General features: G+C 37.8%; 1 protein-coding gene across 9 annotated transcripts in view; it reads left to right on the plus strand.

The window, feature by feature from the left end:
- CALD1 (caldesmon 1) overlaps positions 1-23,164 on the plus strand; it is a 177,327-nt gene that overhangs the window by 40,572 nt on the left and 113,591 nt on the right. The window lies entirely within an intron of this gene.

A 23,164-nucleotide genomic window follows, 5' to 3' on the forward strand; every position in this document is an offset into this window, starting at 1 on the left:
ATTTTTACATAAAAGGTGTTTGTGAGGACAAAATCAAACAAGTAACTAAGGCCTTAAGCACTCAATAGAATGAATACAGTACCTAGATATTTGCATGTTTCACTGTTTACAGGGCAGCAAACATCTGCATGAAAAGTAAAAAATTCAGCCCCTTAGATAACTGATTCCAAATTGCCAAACATTAGGTATCTTGTCATCCACATCTGGTTGATAGAATGTGAATTTTTCCCCTTTTTTACCAGAAGCCTTCAGCCTTAGATAAAGCGTGGACTTTTCCACATTTTACATGGTACTTGGTGTTGTAGAATTCAGCTTTTGTGCTGTTCTTTTTTCCCTTTCTTGCTATTGCCTGGATCTCATTAGAAACCATTAGTGATGTAATACTAAACCTATGGAATCTTAAACATGCTTTTAAAATCCTGTGGAATAAAGATGTCTCCTACCAAACCAAAAATGCAGTGGGAATAGACAAAGTTACATTTCTTTAAGAAAAAATGACTCATTTCATAGTTTCCAAACTGTTTTGACTGAAGCTTCTCAAAATAAACTTTCTGCAATATGCAGCCTTTGATGTCTGACTTTGAAAAAAAAAATCATTTCTCAAAGATACAATTCAATCCTTTTTGGGTGTTCATGTATTTTTGCAGATTAACCTACTTTTATTTCAACCAGTGAATGACACAATATTAAATAGCCATCAGAATAAAAATGAAAAGTACGTTTGAAGTGGTCTTAACTCCTACATAAACCAAATATAAAGAACATGCCATATGATTTTTTAAATTACCACAAAAATAGAATTTCCAGAACATTACCAGAAAGGGGATTTGGTCCATTAAGAATAACAAAACAGTTTAGATGTCATGAAAGTGGAAGATTAGGAGTGCAGTTAAGCTTAGTAATGATATTTTTGATTCATATGCTATTTCCTAGGCTAGGCAACATTTTTAATTTTTCACAGTCCTGAACTTTAATCCTTGAAGGGTAATTCAAGTTTCAGAGCTTACATGCTGCAATTTGTTTGGGGTGGCAAATTGCCATTGACTTGCCTCCGGGTTCTTTTGTACTCTTCCAGCTGGGGGACTCAAAGGTGGTCATTTATTAAGTCCAGGTCTACATATGGCCACTGAAACAACTGGTTTTCAATCAAATCTTTAAAAAAATCCAAACAACCTGTTTTTGTGCAGTTGATCAGATTGATTTAAGACATCAATTGCTTCTGTTCAAACAACAGTGAATGAAATAACTGGGTAACTGAACAACCTTTTCTTTCTTTCCTTCTTGTTTCGAGTGTTTCCCTTTGGAGTGGTAGCAAGAGGCTAGATTAAGATGTGCCTTCTAGTTCCAACTCTTCCACCTCTGTCTGATGCTTGGCAGGTTCCTTAACCTCTCAAGCCTGTGTTTTCTCTTCTATAAATGGAGAGAAAAAACACTCTCCTCATGGGTTTGTTTGAAACATTAAAAAAGGGATGCGTGGCATTTGACACACACTTAGTATATAATAAATATAAATTTCTTCCCAGTTGTCGTTCAGTTGCTCACATGGAGTCTTCTGCTTTTTCCATTTTCCATTGTAATGATAACTTCTCAACAAAAAAATGAAGAGACTATTTGATATACAAGTCATTAGACTATTATAAGTATTAGAGTCTAAGATATATCTCACTTAGTCAAATTTGAGTTCTAGAGCCCAGTGTCTCTGATGATGGCAAGACGGGACCATTGTGGGAATTTATACCTTGAAACTTTTAAAACCTCTAGAACTTAATGTTATCTTAAAGCCTTCTTTTCCTTTCCTTTCCTTCAGAGGCCCTTTTAAATCTATTATCCGATAATGTCTCTAAACTCTTCTTGAACCTATATTCCCAGTACCAGCACTGCAAATAATGTTTTCCAAGTGTTTACTACCCATAATGTGAAGAGATTCTTCTATTATTTGGCCTGAAACTGTCATTTCAAAGCATCAAGATTGAGATAAAGCAGGGAATGGGAGATAGGGAATGGGAGATGGGAAAAGGGCAAGGCAAGTAACATTTGTAAGATGAGAGCAAAGTTGAATAGAAAATGAATGGGGTCGGGACTTCCCTGGTGGTGCAGTGGTTAAGAATCCTCCTGCCAATGCAGGGGACACGGTTCAAGCCCTGGTCCAGGAAGATCCCACATGCCGCAGAGCAACTAGTCCTGTGTGCCACAACTGCTGAGCCTGCACTCTAGAGCCTGCAAGCCACAACTACTGAGCCCGTGTGCCGCAACTACTGAAGCCCATGTGCCTAGAGCCTGTGCTCCCGCAACAAGAGAAACCACCGCAGTGAGAAGCCTGCGCACCACAACGAAGAGTAGCCCCTGCTCGCCGCAATTAGAGAAAGCCCGCGCACAGCAATGAAGACCCAACGCAGCCAAGAAAGAAAGAAAGGAAGAATGAAAGAAAGAAAAAGAAAATGAATGGGGTCATACATTCTGGTAGACTTGGACTTCGATTCCAGCTGTCTCATTCTAGTTCGTAGAGCTGTTAAGAGGATGTTGTGTACCCAGCTAAAGCACATCTGCTTTGCCAAATTTGTTAATGCTACTAGAAAATTAATTTTGGATTTATTCTTTCAAATCATTTATTTTAATGAGTAATTAGGATAGTTCAAGGTCTTTAAATTGCTATAAAATATCTAAGTATTAAAGAGGGAGATAAATTAGTATATTTTTTCTCTGTGTAAGGATAATTTCATAATCTAACTTTCAGATTTGTAGAAGTCTTATAATATGTATATGCTTGTTTTTTTTCTCTGTAGCTTTTACTTATTGCTAACTATTTTTATTGCTGAGGGCACCTGCTATACTACTTTAACACAGTGAGTCTCAAACTTTAGCATTGGAATCATCCGGGGAACTTGTAAAACACAGATTGCCAGGCCCCTTCCCCTGTCTCTAATTCAGTAGTTGTGGGAAGGGGCCCCAAAGTTTCACAATTTCTAATAAATTTCTATATGACACTGATGCTGCTGGTCTGGGGACTACATCTTGAGGACCACTAGGGTGGTATGACGTTCTAGATAAGCATCAAACCCCAAGAGCTAGGTTTCAAGTTGTGCACAAGTGGTGTAAACCTTCCCATGTCAAAGAAAAGGGAAAGGTGATTGGGAGCATCAAGGTTTTCTACATTGCAGGGCTTCCTCAGGGTGAAATTTCTCATTCTTTCTGAGCTAACCTCTTGCTTTTAGCTGGATTTCAAGAAAAATGTAAGAAGCAGGAAATGAATCTTTATAAGACAGAGGCAGGCCTAAGTTTGCTTAGTGTATAATATGTATATTCTTTCAGAATAATATGGAGATTTCTCCTTTAGTGAAGTCAATTGGAGTTGATTGTTGGTTTGTGAGACTTACAAAATTATATTCAGTTATACAATTAATGCAAAGACCTCTACTTGCAAAATAACCCAAGGTCATTTTATACTTACAACAAAAAATGATCTTGGCCCTTCCTGTAGATTAATCTCCCAAATGATTTATGAGTCATTAATAGCTCAGTGCTTAGACCCAGGGGTCAGAGTTAAGTATTGCATCTGAGAGGGGATACCTCTACAGACTAACCAGAGGAGATGAGACATGTTGGGGGAAATAAATGCATATTTCTCGATTCTTCATTGACTGTCTTTTCCTCCACAGTTTCATTATCACCATTTTAATTCAGGTTTCAAGAATCTCCAAACTTATTTCCATACTAGCTGGTCCCCTCAATCTTCCCAAACTATCATTTATATAAAAAATCCTAACCCCTACTGTCTACTTCAAAGAATAAAGTGTGAAATGGACATCCAGGGACGTAATCAATACAACCCACTTCCCCAAACCCTCCCAGCCAGGCTTTTGAACATGCTCACTCATGAATTCAACTTGTGTGTTTCTGCTCAAACGGCTTTGCTCTTTCCCTGAGCAAGAGTGAAATGTCCTCACTCCTTTCTTTTGCTAGTTATCTGAATGTTAACTCTTCTCTAAGAGCCATCTTCTCCGTGAAGCCTTTCCTGAGTACTGCAGCCCGTCTCATCCACAGATAGCAGGGCTCCTCCACTCCACCCTTCATCCTTTTACCCTTGAGGAGACTGAGGTCTTCAGAGTTCGTGACTTGCCCAAAGTTACATGGCTAGTTAGGAGTCTAACTCAAATAAATTGAGGTCTTTTCACATCTAACCAGTACTTTTCATTATGCAGCAACAGTTGTCTGAATTACTTAAACTAATCATGATAACAGACATTTTACTTATAATATTTTTTGGATTGTTGATTAATTGTTCACAAGTATGTAACCTGCAAACGACAAAGTTCTTCCTGGGTTACTCTTTCCTTTCCAGGTAAAATTGTTAGGGCCTCCATCTCCATATTTCTGGGAATCCCCAAGAAAGAGAGTGGTGGGAATGCCTATGTTTTTCCGTCACCTCCTGCTCCAAATTCCTGTCACCCTCTTACAGCTTTCCATCCCTTCCTGTCTTTCTCGGCTTCACCCTGAGCATGGAAAAATTCCTTTTTTCCTCATTCCTCAAAGCTATGTTGTTTAAAACAGACTCTGATGAATGGTTTGAAGTGGTAGAGGGACCTTACAGTATAGTCCAGACTGGATCACAGTTTAAAATGAAATATTTTAAATGAGAAGTTACATGAGACTGGTATATGAGAAAGAAATCAGCTTTTTAGCTCTTTGCCTTAATTCTCTCCCAAGCGACCTGGGGGTGGAGGTGTTGTTCATCTTTTACAGAAGCAAAGAAAGGTCAAAGTACTTACATAAACAAAACAAAACAGTTTACAAGCAGCTCATGCAGCTCAGTATCAAAAAAAAAAAAAACCCAATCCAAAAATGGGCAGAAGATCTAAATAGACATTTCTCCAAAGAAGATATACAGATTGCCAACAAACACATGAAAGAATGCTCAACATCACTAATCATTAGAGAAATGCAAATCTAAACTACAATGAGGTATCACCTCACACCAGTCAGAATGGCCATCATCAAAAAATCTACAAACAATAAATGCTGGAGAGGGTGTGGAGAAAAGGGAACCCTCTTGCACTGTTGGTGGGAATGTAAATTGATACAGCCACTATGGAGAACAGTATGGTGGTTCCTTAAAAAGCTAAAAATAGAACTACCATACGACCCAGCAATCCCACTAATGGGCATATACCCTGAGAAAACCATAATTCAAAAAGAGTCATGTACCACAATATTCATTGCAGCTCTATTTACAATAGCCAGGACATGGAAGCAACCTAAGTGTCCATCAACAGAGGAATGGATAAAGAAGATGTGGCACATATATACAATGAAATATTACTCAGCCATAAAAAGAAACGAAATTGAGTTATTTGTAGTGAGGTGGATGGACCTAGAGTCTGTCATACAGCGTGAAGTAAGTCAGAAAGAGAAAGACAAATACCATATGCTAACACATATATATGGAATCTAAAAAAAAAAAAAAGTCATGAAGAACCTAGGGGCAAGACGGGAATAAAGACGCAGACCTACTAGAGAATGGACTTGAGGACATGGGGAGAAGGAACGGTAAGCTGGGACAAAGTGAGAGAGTGGAATGGATATATATACACTACCAAATGTAAGATAGATAGCTAGTGGGAAGCAGCCACATAGCACAAGGAGATCAGCTCTGTGCTTTGTGATCACCTAGAGGAGTGGGATAGGGAGAGTGGGAGGGAGGAAGACGCAAGAGAGAAGAGATATGGGGATATATGTATATGTATAGCTAATTCACTTTGTTATAAAGCAGAAACTAACACACCATTGTAAAGCAATTATACTCCAATAAAGATGTTTAAAAAAAAAAAAGATTTGTAAGAGGAAAAGGGATGAGGGTGTCCTGTTAGCTGCAGGGTTTTTTGTAAAAAACAAACAAACAAACAAACAAACAAAAAAACCAGTCATCTGCCCTAGGCTTATGCCCCTAGTAACTCTAAGACACAACAAACATTTTGACATTAGTTTTTCTTTAACTTGGTCCAGATTGAATTTTTAGGCAGTGCTCCCTTCCTCAATGACCAAGGCAAATTTCAGGGGTCAATGGGTATATTTTTCACCTTCAATTTCTGCATACATAGTTAGGAAAATAATCCAGCATTAGTATACAGAATGCAGTGAGATTAGGAAGAGGATAGAAGCAGAACATGGGAATTTGCTGATATTCACTGAGTGTTTTCTTCATGTCAGGTGCCATACTACTGCATGGTACCTCATTTAATTCCCACAACAGCCGTGCAAAGTAGATGCTTTCCATTTTAACAGAGAAATTAATCTGCAAAAGTCATCCAGCAAATAAGTGGCAGATCTGAAATTCAGACCCAGATCTGTCTGACTTTATACATTTTCTCACGCCTCAAAACAACTAAAGAAATTGCAGTGCCTGGCCAGATGACAATAGTAACGGTCTAGGCACAAAAGTATATGAACGACAAAAACAATAGTGGGAATGGAAGCAAGGAAGCCCTCATGACTGAAACAGCCCAAGTAGAATCCTCAGATTTGATGACTATTCATTGTATTTGTGTTGAGAGAAGGGGTGAAATTTAAGATAATATTGATACCTATATCTGAGTACCAGAAGTAAGAAGAAGCAAGAATGTCAGTCAGAGATGTTATTTGAGGAAGATGTTGGTAAATCCATGATAGGAGATGGTGGAGGTGAATTTTCTTTCATCCTTTTTTCTGTTTGAAGCTACTTGATTTTACACAAACTCAGAGGACCTCCTGCAGAATCTGAATTGGGTGTACCCAGTCACTGGGCCTTTATAACCCAAGAAGGGCAACATGTTCAATATACTATCATCCAGAGCCTTTTGGGGCAGCTTTTTTTCATTCATTTTGCCTGTGAGTGGGCAAAAGGGGCAGGTATCTGATTTTGGTACTGCATAAAGGTTGTTACAGTTTTGTTGATGTGAATGGATAAGCATTAGCATCTGAACGGCAACTACACGATGTCTAAACAGAGGACTCTGTGGCAATTTTCTTACTAAAAAGTTGTTGAGTTTGGCAATCCTCACTCTGTTCCAGTCAAACATTTTCTTAGCCATATTAGGTTATATGGAAATAAGCCAATATCACAGCTGGTGTATGAGTAGGTTTCTGTACCAAGACAGTTTTCTTGGGAGCCTTTTCTCACTGGTTTAAAAGGAATAGAGACAAATGTGGCTCAGAGTATATTTTCAAATATGACTGGAAAGGAAAATAAAATCTTGCCAATCTCAAAATTATTAGGAATTGCAGTTGAGACCAAAATCAGATTTTTAAGCTGGAAGACTTGGGAAGATTTGGGTATTTATTTGTTTCTTATTGAAAGTCTGTATCAATTTATTAAAAGCCCAACCAAACTTATCACCGATGCAGAGGAGGATATCAGAACAAAATCACATTAGCTATCTCATGATTTTCCACTCTTGCGCTTATTACTCAGTCTCTAGGGTTAGAAATTCAGTTTGGGGCTTCCTTGGTGGCGCAGTGGTTAAGAATCCGCCTGCCAATGCAGGTGACAAGGGTTCGATCCCTGGTCTGGGAAGATCCCACATGCCGTGGAGCAACTAAGCCCGTGCGCCACAACTACTGAGCCTGCATGCCACACCTACTGAGCCCATGTGCCACAACTACTGAAGCCCATGCACCTAGAGCCTGTGCTCTGCAACAAGAGAAGCCACTGCAATGAGAAACCCACGCACCACAACGAAGAGTAGCCCCCGCTCGCCGCAACTAGAGAAAGCCCGAGCACAGCAATGAAGACCCAATGCAGCCAAAAAATAAATAAATAACTAAATTTATTTTAAAAAAAAGAAAAGAAATTCAGTGTTTGAGTTCTGGACCCACTGCATTACGAGTAATTGTAGACATTGGACTTAATTTCATTTTTGTCAAATGGAGATGATATACTCTGTATCTCACAGCGTTCTTACGAGAATCAAATAAGATAATGCATGATTCAGCTATTACGATGGGAAGCATATTTGTGTGCTTTCCATGCTTTCTCTTTCAAACTACTTTTAGAGGAAAGTGGTAGCAGCAGGTTATTTAACTGGTGCTTTGGTATAGGTATCTGCCTTTCATTCAGAACTTACCATATTCTGCTTGACAGCTAATAAAAATTCACCCATATATTCTTTCATTTATTCAGTTAATTGAGCAGTTAGCCAATGACAAGCTCTTAATGAATATCCTCTCTGCAAATAGGTGATAAACCTGTAAAGTTTCCCTGACTGTCTTGTCACTAGATATTCCTTTGAAATATTTTGACCGTTTCTTGTCCATTTGTTCATTTTATACATATTTGTTGAGTGATTACTATATCTTAGGTAATTGCAAAGTGCTAGGGGATCAGTGGTTTAAAAAATAAAGGCAGACATGCCTTCATGGAGCTTTCAACCTGGTAGGAAAGACAGACATTAAATAAACAGATATCCAAACATAAATGTCATTACAAATTGTAATTATACATGAAGATAAATAACAGAGCCATGAAAGAGAATAACACGAAGGAAAAAAATCTTAAAAATCTGTATATCTAATACAATAATTTTAATTTGCTATATCTTGGCAATAAATGGATAGGATACTTAAAGCTTTTAACATGTATCTTGTGCTTGTGCTATAACACAAAAATCAGTGTTTTGTGAGTATTGCAAAACCTTTGACTTTGAGGGTTTAAGGAAAACTAAGGATTATCCAAGTGAGAAATGTGCTGGTATTACTAAGGAAGGGTAGGGGAATCATTTTAGTCTTAGAAAACAGCATGACCCAAGACTCTATGGCCTGCAAGATTTGGATCCATGCAAGATATTGAAAGAAAGCTAGTGTGACCAGATCACAAAAATTGTGGTACCAGAGGAAACTGGAGATGTATGTTGGGCCAGATCACAAACAAAAGTGTGGGTTGTGATAAATAATTGAATATATAATCTAACTGCACTATGAAGATATAGAGGTATTTTAAGCAGGGCAGTTATCTGATCAGATTAACGTTTTTAAAAAGATCATTATTTGCAGAAAGCCAGAAGATTCGAATAAAGAGACCAGTAAGGCATCTCCTGAATGGCCCAGATGAGATAAAGTGGCTTGGGTTAGAGTGGTAACAACAATGGTGAAGATGAATGGACTGTTTCTAGTAAATATTCTGGAGGGAGGATCACTAGACTTAGTAATTTATTGCATGAGGAGTGGCGGAGAATAGATGGTGAGGAAGAAATGTCTGGAGAGGCTCCCAAGTCAGGGCTCAAGCGGCCCAGTGAATGCTGGTGCCATTTTTGAAGATGGGAACAATTCAGGGATTATCGACTATGTTCAATTATATTCTTTTTGCCAAAAGAAAAAGGAGCAGTTCTTGAATATTTTGTGAGTTGTAGAGAGGAAACAAAAGTGTAAAGTATAAACCCCACCTTCAGAGTACTTGCACCCTAAGCATTAAGCCCACTATTGACACTTCCTTACCAGACCTTCTCAAACCACCAGTGGCTCTCCTATGATGCTATGGGTTACCTCACTACTAGGACTTATTCCTTCTCTTCCCTTCCACTGTGTGTATCTACATATAATGTGTTTGTTATAATAGTTTAATTTGCTACACTTTTGAATTATCTCATTTCTCAAGGGCCAAATTGGTTAATCTTGAAAATTAGGTTCTTAAAGACAACTTTTAGGGGGAGTTTTTCTATAATCTTGGCAGTGAATGGATGATACCAGAGGCCTTTACAATTTTGTCTTGCTATATTATTTGCTGTAACTCATTTACAAATATTTTGGTGACATTGTAATTACTGTCCCAACTTCTCCAGTTGGTTATTTGAAAACAAGAATTCACATAAAGAAAATGTGATCAGTTTGATCCCTTGGAATCACCCTCTACATTACTTAGTAGTTAAAAACAAAGTGATCGAGATTTAGGGATAAAGATTTATGTACAAAAATGTCCATTACAGCATTACTTATAATAGCCCAAACTTGAAATATATGTCCAGTGATAGGGGAATGATTATATAAACCATGACATTATTAATCATGTTAAATGAATGGTGTAGGAAAATATGTATAAGTGAAAAAACTGAACACATAACATAATAAATTTGTTTTTAAAATAGGATCATATGTGTTAGTGAAGAAAACCAGAGGGAGATGTATTTAAACTTTAAAGTAATCTTAGGGCGGGAGGGATTAAGAGACTTTAAGATTGTTTTCTACATATATTTCTATATTTTCTAAATTTTCTATAATATAATGAAATTCATATTTGTATATTCTCCATAATAAGATGTATAACTATATAGCTTTCAGAGATAGGTCTGACTTTACAGATTTAATGATCTGGAACCTTTTGCAATAGAGTAGAATAGAAACAAAAGTAGTCTTGAAAAGCATCAGTATTTCAGCCTGCCAGTAAATAATTGATGAGTACTGCATGAGTTGCTATGGGGATGTAAATGGTATAAAAATGTGATTGCTCACTCAGGGATCTTATGATCAAGTGCCTGCACTCCTGGATTTCCCTCCTTTGGATTCCAATTGCCTGAAAACATAATAAGGACCGTTTTTATTTTCATCTCTGAGCTTTTCCTTTTGAGGCACATCAGGAAATGAAAGGGCTCAGAGAGAGAGAAGAAAAAAAACACTGCCCAAACAACCTAAGTATCTGTGCAGCCTTGATACCATTTAAATTCTGGCTAAATTTAATGTTTTCCTCTCTCACACTTGTAGTATATTTCACATAATGTATTTATAGTTCTATCCAAGATTCTAGGATGGCATTTGTATGTAAGCTTAGTTGTTTTGAGTTACAGTCGTTATTTGTTTTTCATTCTTTAGCAGTGATTTGTCACAATCACATTTTATGTTCCAAACATGTAAGGATTGTTGTCTTGTCTCTGAAAAGTACATTTTCCTATGTTTTACAGTTATATATATGTCAGCTCTATTCAGCTTACATGTGCCTTCGTAATGCCAGAATTGCCATTTCAAAAGACAGAGAGCTGCCCAATGTGAAATTATTTGGTGGCAGTTGCCCAAAAGGTTTTGTTGAACTAATTTATCTTTTTCACTTAATTCAATCAACTCAGCTATAAATGTTGTCTCTGATGAGGCTTCTGTTGGTATTTTTGTTGGCATATGAATAAAGACAGATGCTATGTTTAAAAAATGCCGTTCTTTAAAGATAAATTTATTGTAGGATGTTAAATTTGAAATATTGTATTAATGTGAAAATGGGTTTTATTGATCCATCTGTATCTTCACTCCATGCTCCGTTTGTTTAACCACACACAGTTTTTTGAAAGATAGCAGCCTGGGTTTAAGTTTGTGGCTATAACAGATTGATGCTGGGATATTGTCCACATTACCATCAACCATCTAATATAATTGCCAATAAAATTAGTACCAGGCTTCAGCGAGATTCTGATTGTCCTCTTTGTATCCACTTTCAATCTGGCCCCAGAAAGAATGACACTGGATAATGAATCAAGATTTAGAAATGGAAAAGTTTGAACATCTGGAGACTTCATTTATTTATTCACTAACACATATTTACCGAGAAACTAATATGTGCTCAGAACTGCGCAAGGCACTGGGGATACAGAAGTGAAGAAGATGTTAAGAGAGTAGATCACATGTTAACAGTTCTTACCACAAAGAAAAATTTTAAAAAAAGAACTCAAGCCAAAAAACAACAAAAAAGTGAATAAGATATAAATAGTTTAATATTTATTGATTTTCTCACTAGGGAGTTAGCTCTGTGAGGGCAGAGATCTTGTCGCTCTCTGTCTCTGCTACATCCTTAGCAACTTCCATTTCTTAACTGGAAATAGAATCTCAAACTGGGCCTGATGTTTTGTCTCATGATATAGAAATAGAAGAAGAGCAGATCTCGAAATTTTTTTCTCCACCTGTCATGCCTACGGAATGATATTCACAGGGAAGCCTCACTCATGGGAACACACATAGGAAAGCCTTTTCTTCCACTCAAGAAAGATTCCAGGAATAAAGCTGAGTGAGAGGCAAGTTTATAGAGATAACCTTGAATCCTTCCTAATGTTTTTAAAAAGAGTAAATCACATGAAACCTCAAATTTCTGATGATACACTTCACAGGTAATGACGCTGTGATCGAGACTTCACGTGGAAAGCCACTGTGGTGGGCCACCATACCTTGACAGATCTATTTTGATGTTCAAATGCTTTGGGGTTAGGATGGTTACTTGAAGGATTTATCAGTTGTAACACTCCCCCCACTATGTCATTACTGCAAAGACAGTGCAAATTGCAAGGGTCACAAAGAATCAGTTCTCAGGATTGTCATTTTGAAAATTTTTATCCCATGATAGCAGTTGGGAATCAAATCAGTGGATTCATCTGTCTTCTAAAAATAAATATAGTGATTGATTTGTCTTAAAATAAAAAATAACCAGCTCCTGCTGAATGAACTTGGTTGTTAAGTAACCAACAAGAGGCAGAATGATGTTCTGCAAAGAGAACAGATTTGGGGACCTGGATCTACTCACCACTAGCTGAGAGGCCTTGGGTAAACCATTTAACCTCTCCAGGACTCTCTAGGTCCCATTTATAAAATGTTGCCAATAATATTTGTCTTACTGATCTCCAGGCTTGACATGAAAATCATTTGGGAAAAGGAATGTGAAAGTTCTGTTTACTGTAAAATTGCTATCATTTGTATTCTTAACCCACTGGTGATACCACTAGTCACTTGGAAATCAGTCCACAAATGGCTGATCTCATTGATGATAGTAGCATAATTGCCCTGTGACCAACCCACTTCGTCCCTACCAAGCATTCCAGACATTTCAGTGCAGAAACAAGGTCTCTGGGAAAAAGTCAAAAGGAGACTGATCAGAGGAATTCCACTGGCCCTTCCCAGGGCCCTGTGCACAAAATGGTCCCCTGTGCATTGTTATTTTGCTGTGTTTGCCGATGTCCAGTTTCCAAGACCACAAACATTCCGATAACTGGGTGATGATGAACAGAGACAGAGTGAGTGTGATGTTTTACCAGTTTTCTAGTGTAAAGGCCTCTGTATCTCATCCATGGGATTACAGCCTTCACTGGGTACTCTTTGAGTTAAATGTGCAAATGAATTATGCAGAGACTGATTTTTTTTAAATGCTGAGGAATGACATCAACCAGCAAATTTTTTTCAGGGCTACACACATTCATGGTTTTGCCTTTGTTACATGGGTAAGACAAGGTGATTCTAGGTTCTGACCTGAGCCCACAGCCCTACCACTGTTCAGATTCCGTGTCAGAGTTTTGTGCTTCACAATGACTGGATTAGGTCTCGGCACACAGCCCTGGAATGGAAGAGAAAGTTGGGCAGTGCTAGCTGGTTAGAAGGTAGAGAAGAGGAACAGGATCATTCCACTTTCAGTGTTATTTTGCTTTGTGTTTTTGCTCATCTTAAGCAACTGGCCATAAAAAAAATATAATATACAGCCCTGTTCTCAGGTACTTAAATTTTAATCAGTAGTCAAAGCTAACACTAGAAAAAGTTTTAAGAATACTTTAAACAAAGTACATATTATATAACAGAAACAAGAAAATCAATTCACTAAATCAATAAAGTGTGCTCAAATTTTCCACTGAGTTGACTGAACTGAATAAATAATCCAATTGCTTTGATTACCTGTAGTCTCAACCAGAAAGTACTGAATTAGGGCATTGCTTCTTTGTAAATATCCAAAACTCCTGAGTACTGAGATTGTTAATAAACTGAGAGTCTATTGGAACTTATGGGTTCGATTTATTTAAACTTACAATTATCAAACTTATTCTATATGCCTGAAGTTTACTGCACAGGAGATATATTTATAAGTTATTCATCTTGCATAGCAAGGATGTAGGAAAATCAGAGCCCTCATACACTGCTGGTGGGAATATAAAATGGTGCACCCACTTTGGAAAAATGTCTCATAGTCCCTCAAACAATTAAACATAGAATAATTACCATATAACCCTGCAATTCCACTCCCAGGTATATACCGAAGAGAAATGAGAACATATGTGTTCACAAAAACTTGTACACAAATGTTTATAGCAACATTATTCACAATAGCCAAAAGATGGAAACAACCCAAATGCCCATCAACAAATGAAATGGATAAACAAATTGTGATATATCCATACAATGGAATGTTATTTGGCCATAAAAAGGAATGAAATACTGATACATGCTACCATATGGATGAACCTTGAAAACATTGTTCTAAGTGAAAGAACTCAGTCACAAAAGACCACATATTATATGATTCTATTCATATGAAATGTCCACAACAGGGAACTCTATAGAAATAAAATATAGATTTGTAGTTGTTTAGGGCTGGGAGATATAGGGGCTATTTCAGCGGTGGGGGGGAGGTGGCTAAAGGGTATAGGGATTTTTGGGGGGTGATGGAAAATGTTCTAAGATTGTGGTGATGATTGCACAACTCTGAATATACTAAAAACTATTGAATTGTACACTTAAATAGATGAATTGTGTAGTGTGTGAACTATCTCTTAATAACACTTGTTATTTAAAAATAAAATAATACATGGTAAATAATATATATTCAATTAAAAAAATAAAGAAGGCATACATAGCCACATAGGCAGAAGAGTGCCATGAAGACTATATCCTTTGGAAAATTTAATATACATAAAAATTAATTGTACCATTTATTATCACTCATTGGAACCCTAGCATTTAACACAGTGCCTTACAGATAATACAAACAAACATCAGTGCTTGTTGATAATGATAATGATGGTGGTGGTGGTGATGCTGATGTTCATGATGATGATGATGGTGACAGAGACAATTACAACTGCGTCTCCACAAGCTTTGGACATTTAAAAATATCTACATTAGGTTTTTCCTGATGTGAGGCAGTTAAACCAAATTCCAGCTGCAGGCACACCATGATTCTGTAAAGAGAAATGTTACATTTTTCTTAGGAGTCAATGGCTTGTATGTTTGTAGCCACAGGGAGCTTATCAAACACTGAGGTCAGCTACTTTCCCATGAGAAGTCCAGAAATTTCATAATACCATAAATTACTTTCACTTTCCAACTTGCTTTAGAGAAGTAGAGAACTTTTCATACAGCTTAAAAATAAACGTATGACCCTCACCCTGCCATGGACACATTCTTAATGCTTCTCTGATCAGAAAATATCTTACCTCTAAAAATCTATTCTGATTCTTTTATTAACAATTGAAAAATCTTGGCCAATGCAAACAGCATCATAGATTATTCTTAATTCAAAAACTGTCCAAGAAAAAATAGGAAAGGCTGCAGCAAATAGGCACTGTTTTAAGATATCAAAGCCCTTCTTTTGTACTATTATGTGATCTTGTTCTGTTCTAATAAGAATGTTTTTTCATCTTCATACTTGTGCAAAATTGGCTCCTCTGTGAACAAAAACATAAGCTATATCCTTGGCTTCCTATGAGATTTTAAGGGGAATTCAGAAAAATTTCCTTGGCTACCTTTGCTAGTCCTGGCCACCTAATAGAAATAAGCTAAGGGTTGATTCATTCTGCTTTCCAGATAGAGAATAATAAAGGAGGAGAAAAAGAGAGGAGTAATGTTCATTGGGGGCCTATAGCATTCTAGGTTATATGTTATCTCATTTATTCATTCATTCACTTACCAATAAACTTTTATGGAGCGTGTTATATGTCATGGAATTTGCTAAATGCTTGGGATAGAATTATGGGTAAGACCATGTCCTTGCCATCAAGAAGCCCATGCTCATACAATGACAGCACGCTGTGGCAATGCCTCCATAGAGGCATTAACAAAAAACTACCTAGGCACAGAGGAGTAAAAACCCTTCAAGGCAGTTATTATTATCCTCATTTTTAAATAAGTAACTGACATCCCACAAAGAACTTCCCTAAGGTCATACCTCTGTTATGACCCCACAGCCTGTCTTCTTTCACAATTCCATGCTGCTTTCAAGGGAAAGACCTATGTCCAACCCAACTGAATAGTGTAAAGCTTTGTTAGCAATCCAGTGAATCTGTTTGTTGCAGAATGCCAAGAGAATTCTTACTTTCATTGGATAATTGACTTTTTCTTGAATTATAAGAGCAGTTTCCTTAGTCTCGCGCTTTATTTAGTCTGCCTGGTAGCTAAATTCCTAACATAGTATCCTATTAATACACCTTGTCTCTCTCATCTACTAGTTTATACAAATATCTGTGTATGGCCGTATGCATAATTCCATGATAATATGAAAAAATGCATCCTATGAAAATCAAAAGATTCTCACACAGATGTAAAAATTCACACTGAAATACAAGCAAACTATAGACAAGTGTTGCTCAAGATACACAGGCAAAAGCTTAAATGGAAACATACAATTGAAACAAGTGAAGAGGAAACTTTGTGCAGTGCAAGCACTTAATGCACATGTGAGGCACTGGAGATAGATTTGGGAAGAGTGGTGTTTGAAAGTGAAGAGGGGAAACTGTGGTTAGTAAGCAAGGGGCTGAATGCACTGCGAGGTTTCACAACATCTTAAGATGATAAGTAGTCCCTGTATTTGAATAGCTTTGGTATGGGCCACTTGCAAAAACATTCAATATTTCCCTTCTAAGATATAGTAAGCCAAAATATATATGTGGAAAGTTCACTAAGTCATTGGTAAATAATCCAGTGTTGACTTTTAATTTAGAAATAACTGGCCAAATTGATCCCAGCCTTCCCGACTACAATTTTCCCCCTGCAGAGTACATTGATTTGTATTACCTTTTTGTTTTCCCTCATTGTTTGTCTTTCTTTTTATTATTTTATTTTCCTACTAGTGTAATATATGACTGGGAATATTGAATTTTCATGATTTTATGTATTTCGAGCCCATAAATTCCCTTTTGTTGTCATTTTTCCAGATTGAGGCTTCATCTTTTTCTATTCACGTTATTAAAATAATCGTTTTATTGATGTGTAACATACAGAAAAGTGCACAAATCACAACTGTACAGCATGATGAATCTTCACAAAATGACCACAGTGATGTAGTCAGCACCCAGATCAAGAAACAGAACAGTACTTAGCACCCCAGGAGCCCCCCTCGTGCCCCTTTCCACAGTCATGCCTCCTCCCCGCCACCCCTGGCCACTGCCCCAGGAGAACCATCATTCTGATTTCTAACACCAAGTATTAGTTTTGTCTGTTTTTGAATTTAATATTAATGTAATCCTATAGAATTTTTATTTTGGTGTCCGACTTCTGTTGTTTAAAATTGTTCTGAGGTTCATTGCCTGAGTGATACTTAGATTATTCTAATTTGCAATACAGTATTTCATCGTTTGCCTACCACAATTTATCCATTTTACTATTGATAGACACTGAGTTGATTTCCAGTTTGTGGCTGTTGTGAATAGTGTGGTATGAGCAGTCTAGTTCACGTCTTCTGATGAATATGTGCATGGATCTTTGCCGTGTATACACCTAGGAGTAAGATTTTGAGGTCTCCAGATCTACAAATATCCAGCGTTAGCAAATACTGCCAAATATCGATATTTCACCTAAGTGATTGTACCAATTTACATTCCCACAGCGGTGCATAAGAGTTATAGTTTCTCATCAAAACGTTGAATTGTCAGTCTTTTAAATTTTAGTTATTCTAGTGGTGTGTAATTTGAGTTTGAATTTTTCGAATGATTAGTGAGATTGAGCACTTTTTCATATGTCTGTTTGGCCGTTTTAATATCCTCTTTTGTGAAGTACCTATTAAAGTCTTTACTTATTTTCCTGTTGAGTCATCTATCTTTTTTATTGATTTGTGGGAATTCTTTGTATATTAGATACAAATCCTTTGTCAGATATATGTTTTACTAATATATATTTTCTCAGTCTGTGACTTGCCTTTTCACTCTCTTTATGGTCCTTAATTTTAATGCAGTACAGTTTATCAATTTTATTCCTTTATGGTTAATAATTTATACATCTTGTTCACAAGATCTTTGCGTATCCCAAGATCATGGAGGTACCTTCTTTTTTCTGAGAGCTTTAATGTGTAAGTTTTCACATTTAGATCTACAGTCAATCTGGAATTGGGGGAGGGGAGCATATGATGTTAAATAAAAGTCAAGATTTGGTTTTCTGTTTGTCCATGTGGATATCCAACTGAGGTGCTAGGTGACGTTACTTTCCTCCAAATTGAGTTACTCTATCTTCTGGTAGTTTGATAGAGTTGGGGAAGTTCACTTTAGTTGAATTAGGGCTGAGGTGATTTGAAACTCATCTGCCATTTTGTACACCTCCATTGACCTCTAGTTTGCCCCTTCTCCATGGATGAACTCTCCAAAGGTCTAACTGAGACTGTATCCCAAGACCCTTTCCTCTTTTTTTCCCTTGCTTCCATTTTTTATCAAAGTGTAATTCATATACAGTAAAATTTACTCTTTTTAGTGTACAGTTCTGTAAGTTTTGACAATACAGATAGTTGTGTAACTTCCATCACAATTAAGATATTGATATATCAACTCCAGAATGGTTCTTCCTTCTTGAACTTTGAGTTTTCCCTACTTAGCTCCATGAGACTGCAGAAAACTCTGCTGTGCTTTTCAGAAACGTTCTGCTTAGTTTCTTATTCTCTTATATACTCTTGTCCTTTCTACTCCAAGTGTTCAGTCATGGAAAGAGCTTTGGAGTCAAACAGATCTGGGCTGCAATTTCAACTCTACTACTTGTTAACTATGTGACAGTGAATCTGAATCCATCTCCTTACTTTCAAATAGGACACTAAGAACAACTATTTTCACAGTTTTCTTTTTAATTAGATAACAGATATCAAGTACCTTGCACATAGTAGGTGTTCAACAGATTATAGATATTATTATGTGATACATTATCCTTTCTCTCAGAGCTATAAAATATACTCATCTCTTAGAAATAATGGAGAAGGGGTAGGGTAGGTGGTCCCTGGAAAGCAATACCTTTCTCTGGGAAACCTATTAGATGCTGAAAAGGGTGAACGTGATTGAACTTATTTTATTCACAACCATAACAAGGTCATTCACAGATACTGAGACATATACAATACATTTTTTCCCTTAAAAGGCCATAGAATTCTACATAAACCATCTGAATTGGAGGGATCTTAAAAATCTATTCCAAATGCTTCATGTTACAGATGAAAAAATTGAGGGGCCAAGAGTGCTTAAATGACTTGGTCAAGGTCAATTCACTCATTAGTATTAACTTAAATGACCCAAATTCCCTGAGATCACATATTTATTCTCTTCTAAAATACTCCTAGCTCCCATATTCAGCTATAAATGCAAAACAGAGACAATTCACAAGAGACAATTATTAATGTTTTATTGTTACTGATACATTTTGACTAAAACCCATAGATCTATTTTTAAATATTTTATTTCAATTATCCCTACACAAGTTATGTGACTTCCTGCCAACTAAGACTGAAATAGCTTCTTACCATTCCTTTCCCATTCCAAGGATTATATCCTGTAGTGTTTCATTCTTCTATTATTAAGAAATATTCTGCCTTATCCTCCAATGCACAAGACTGAAAGGAACTCATGTAAACCCACAAAAGGCAGCTCTCTTCAGGTTTACCAAGTGAACAGGAGCACAGGGGGACCTCTATTGTTCTGGACACTGGACGCACAGGGGACCATGTGTATCCCTGGCACTCTCCCCTATGGGTAGGGACAGATTACCAGCACCTCTACCACCCTCATGCTTTCTGGCAAAGGTGGTACTTTGAGAATAATTTTTTGGTAAGTCCCTTTGTTCAGCACATCTTTCAGCATTGTGTGTTCTGCTAATACACAGAGAAGCTTGAATCCCATATGGACAGAACAACTTGGAAGAGTTTCATGATCACAGAGCACACAGTCATCTCATAAAACCCTCTACCTCACACCATGGTTCTCAAGGGCTCCTCCAGGAACACTCTTCACATGAGTGACTCTTTCTTAGAAATATATTTTCAGCCTAGATATCTCCTTTTCAGAGAGATCATCTCTCACCATTCAGTGGCCCTCCAGTGGCCCTCTATCACATCACACTCTTTTATTTACTCACTATTGGAAACATGTATGCTGTCTGTACTCCACCAAAATGTAAGCTCCATGAAAGCAGAGTCCTTGCTCCTCACCATGTGTCCCATCCTGGCTTAGAGAACTCACTCAATGAATAAATGAATGTGGACGTGTATCCTTCCCATACGCCCATCAGGCTGGGTCAGCCCCTGGATTTGAATACTGGCTTCATTACTTACTAGCTGGGTGAATTTAGGCAAATGTCTTAAACACAACAAACTTCTCAGTGCTTCTCCTAAGTTAAGAACATGTATCTCACTAGGTTGTTGTAGTGATAAATGAGATAGATGTGTGCAAGGAGCTTAGCACAGGGCCTGGCACTAAAAGGCCTTATTACACAGTAGTTATTAATAGCTCCATAATGAGAGAAGGGCATGTTATAAAAGAGTCAAGGGGGATTTTTTTAGTATAAATATTCATGTTCAAATCAAAGGATCCTAGCTCGACTGTATAAGACAAAATTATAAATTAATGAAAACCTGGTTCTTCTTGCTGACTCCATAAAGTTATTCATTTTTATAAAGGATCCCTAATTTAACCTTTGCAATAACTCCCTGTTATAATAAGTTATCATTTGAGACCCTCCCCTTTATCCAACGCCTTGGTGTCCCTTTGAAAAATGGCATCTTTCTGTGAACGCTTGTGGTAGGAATTTTAAAGTAGAATTGTAACCACTTTTTTCAAGTATGTACTGTCAATATTTTTCCATTTGTGTAACCTAGGAAGGGGCTAGTTTCTGTTTGTCATGCTACTGAATGGCGTTAGGTAGAGGTTTCCTAAGGGTTTTAAGAAAATCCCTCCTCTTGGAGGACTAGAAAGCTTGTTGAAAGGAGAGAAATTCCTCCTTCCTTTTTTATTACACCTTGATTCTCCCATAGTGAATGCTTTCATATAAAACCCAAATTTCCCCACATGCCTGAGCAGACAGTTCAATCAAAGGAGCAATAAATAGCACCTGGCTGTTTGCCACTGGCTGGGAAGGGGACTGCGGTAGGGAAACGGGCTCATTTACCTCACACCGTCCAGCTCTCTCCCCCAGCCCCTCTTCCTTCATCTCGGGTCGTTCCTTTCCTAACTGTGTCTGGTCTAGACTTAGCTTTGCCTGCAGAGAATTTCAGCAACTGCCTCTGAGCCAGGTCAGTCAGAATCTATGTGTTGGGCACTGAATAAAAAGCTTAAAGGGATCCAGTGAGTAATGGTTCACCCAGGCATCTATTTGAAGTTGCAAGGTAGCTGACAGTAGAGAAAAATTTTAAAACAAGGAGTGAGAGCTTCATCAACTTTCTGCCCTTCCATCGTAAATCTGAAAAAAGAAAGTATATCTGAAGACAAACGCTACATTTAGTCACTTTGCTATGCACTTTATGGTTTCTCTCAAAAGCCTTTTTGTCTTTTTCTCACTAACAAGATAGTTCATAAACATATGCAGAGACTCTACAGACCAAACAAAAAAATTTTCCCCTGATCCCTGATTTCTTTATTTTTTCTTTATTCATTCCCAATTTTAAAAATAAAAAACAACTGAGGGAATTGGGACCAGGGAAAGGGAAACCAGGCAAATAAACACTGACTCTGCCAGAGGGTTTGGGGAAGGTACTGTGAATTTTTTTCCCTGCAAGTTTAAATCTCTTGGTCTGTTCATTTACAATCCAGCCAAGTAACTCCTTGCTTTCTTCTAGTCTATGCCTTAGTTGAAGCCTAAGAGTCAAGAATGGGAGGCCTCCGTGGGATGGGTACTATAATCTACATCAGCAACTGAATGTAGGGAACTTCTTCTAAGGTGCAAATTCCTGGGCACCTCTCTGGAGGTCATGTCATATTTTTTAAAACAGCTCTCCCAGAAGATTTTGGTAGGTGGCCAGCCTAAGAACCTCTGTTCTAGGGAGACAGTACATCATAAGTGCCATGAAGCCAGGTACGATGGTTATTTGTCCCTTGGCATATCCCCAATATGTTCCTGGCACATAGAGAGGAGCAGGACTTGGAGCGGAGCCCTCTTACTTGACCCGCACATGTGCCCAGGGCTCAGTGATTTGGAAAAGAATGCTGCATCTTTATCTCAGTGACTCTCAACCTGGCAGCACTGTAGATTCACCGGGGACAGTTGAGAAACACATATGCCTGGGTCCCAGCCCCCCAAATCCTGATTAGGTTGAGCTAGGTACTCTAGATGCATGACAATACAACAGTTGTTTAAACGAGTGCATTTGGGACAAGTAGGAAGAGGTGGTTGAGGTTGATGGAGGGGAGCTGAAGATAGCCTGAGTGACTGCTCAGGAATAAGGAAATGGATGGCACCTTGTCTTGCTGACCAATTTACAAGCCCCTCAAGGTTCCCCAATCCCTAGTTTGCAAACCAGCCTTCGTCAGATGGATACAAACCATAGATAACATGCTAGGCAGGTTTTCGTTTTGTTTTTTACCTGTGAAAACTGAAATGAGAATCTAGGAATCCAGGATCAATTTCCAGCAGTGTGATTCCAAGCCAGTCCCTTAAACTCTATGAACTTCTATTTTCTTCCAATGCGAAATGGCAAAGGGTGGGGTGGGGGAAAGCAAGGTATGTTCTTAAGGTCCACTTGAGCCCATTAGTCTACTAAATGAAAGGCAAACATTAAAACCCAGAGTTGCATTTTCCATATTCATACCCATTAGCATGCCTTGTTACATCGTATTGGGGCAGGTTTAGGGGTGTGATGGTGATTTACTGTCCCAGGTAATTATTTCTTTGGCCCTTCTTATATTTAGTATTTATTGCTGTGTTTCAAGTGCAAGAGAGTTAACTCTAGATTATCTACCAGTACTTTTCTATAATTATTTGTAATCCTCCAGAGCCTCCTCTTCTACCTGTTAGCCAAGTTCCTGACCATCAACAGCAGAAAACTTTGGACAAAGGTTCCAAAAAGACTTTGAGAGTCTGAGGCTTAGAAGGTTTTGAGCATGAGCTTAGAGAAGGCAGTGTCTCTGACTATGTTCTAAAGCCTGTTGTCTTTGATCGTTGGCATTGGTAGTACTCCCCGCGTTGTACTAACTATACCACCTTCTCCCCTCCATTATTTAGAAGAATTCAGGGATTG

Source organism: Eubalaena glacialis, chromosome 8, assembly GCF_028564815.1.
Source record: "Eubalaena glacialis isolate mEubGla1 chromosome 8, mEubGla1.1.hap2.+ XY, whole genome shotgun sequence".
Taxonomy (NCBI): domain Eukaryota; kingdom Metazoa; phylum Chordata; class Mammalia; order Artiodactyla; family Balaenidae; genus Eubalaena; species Eubalaena glacialis.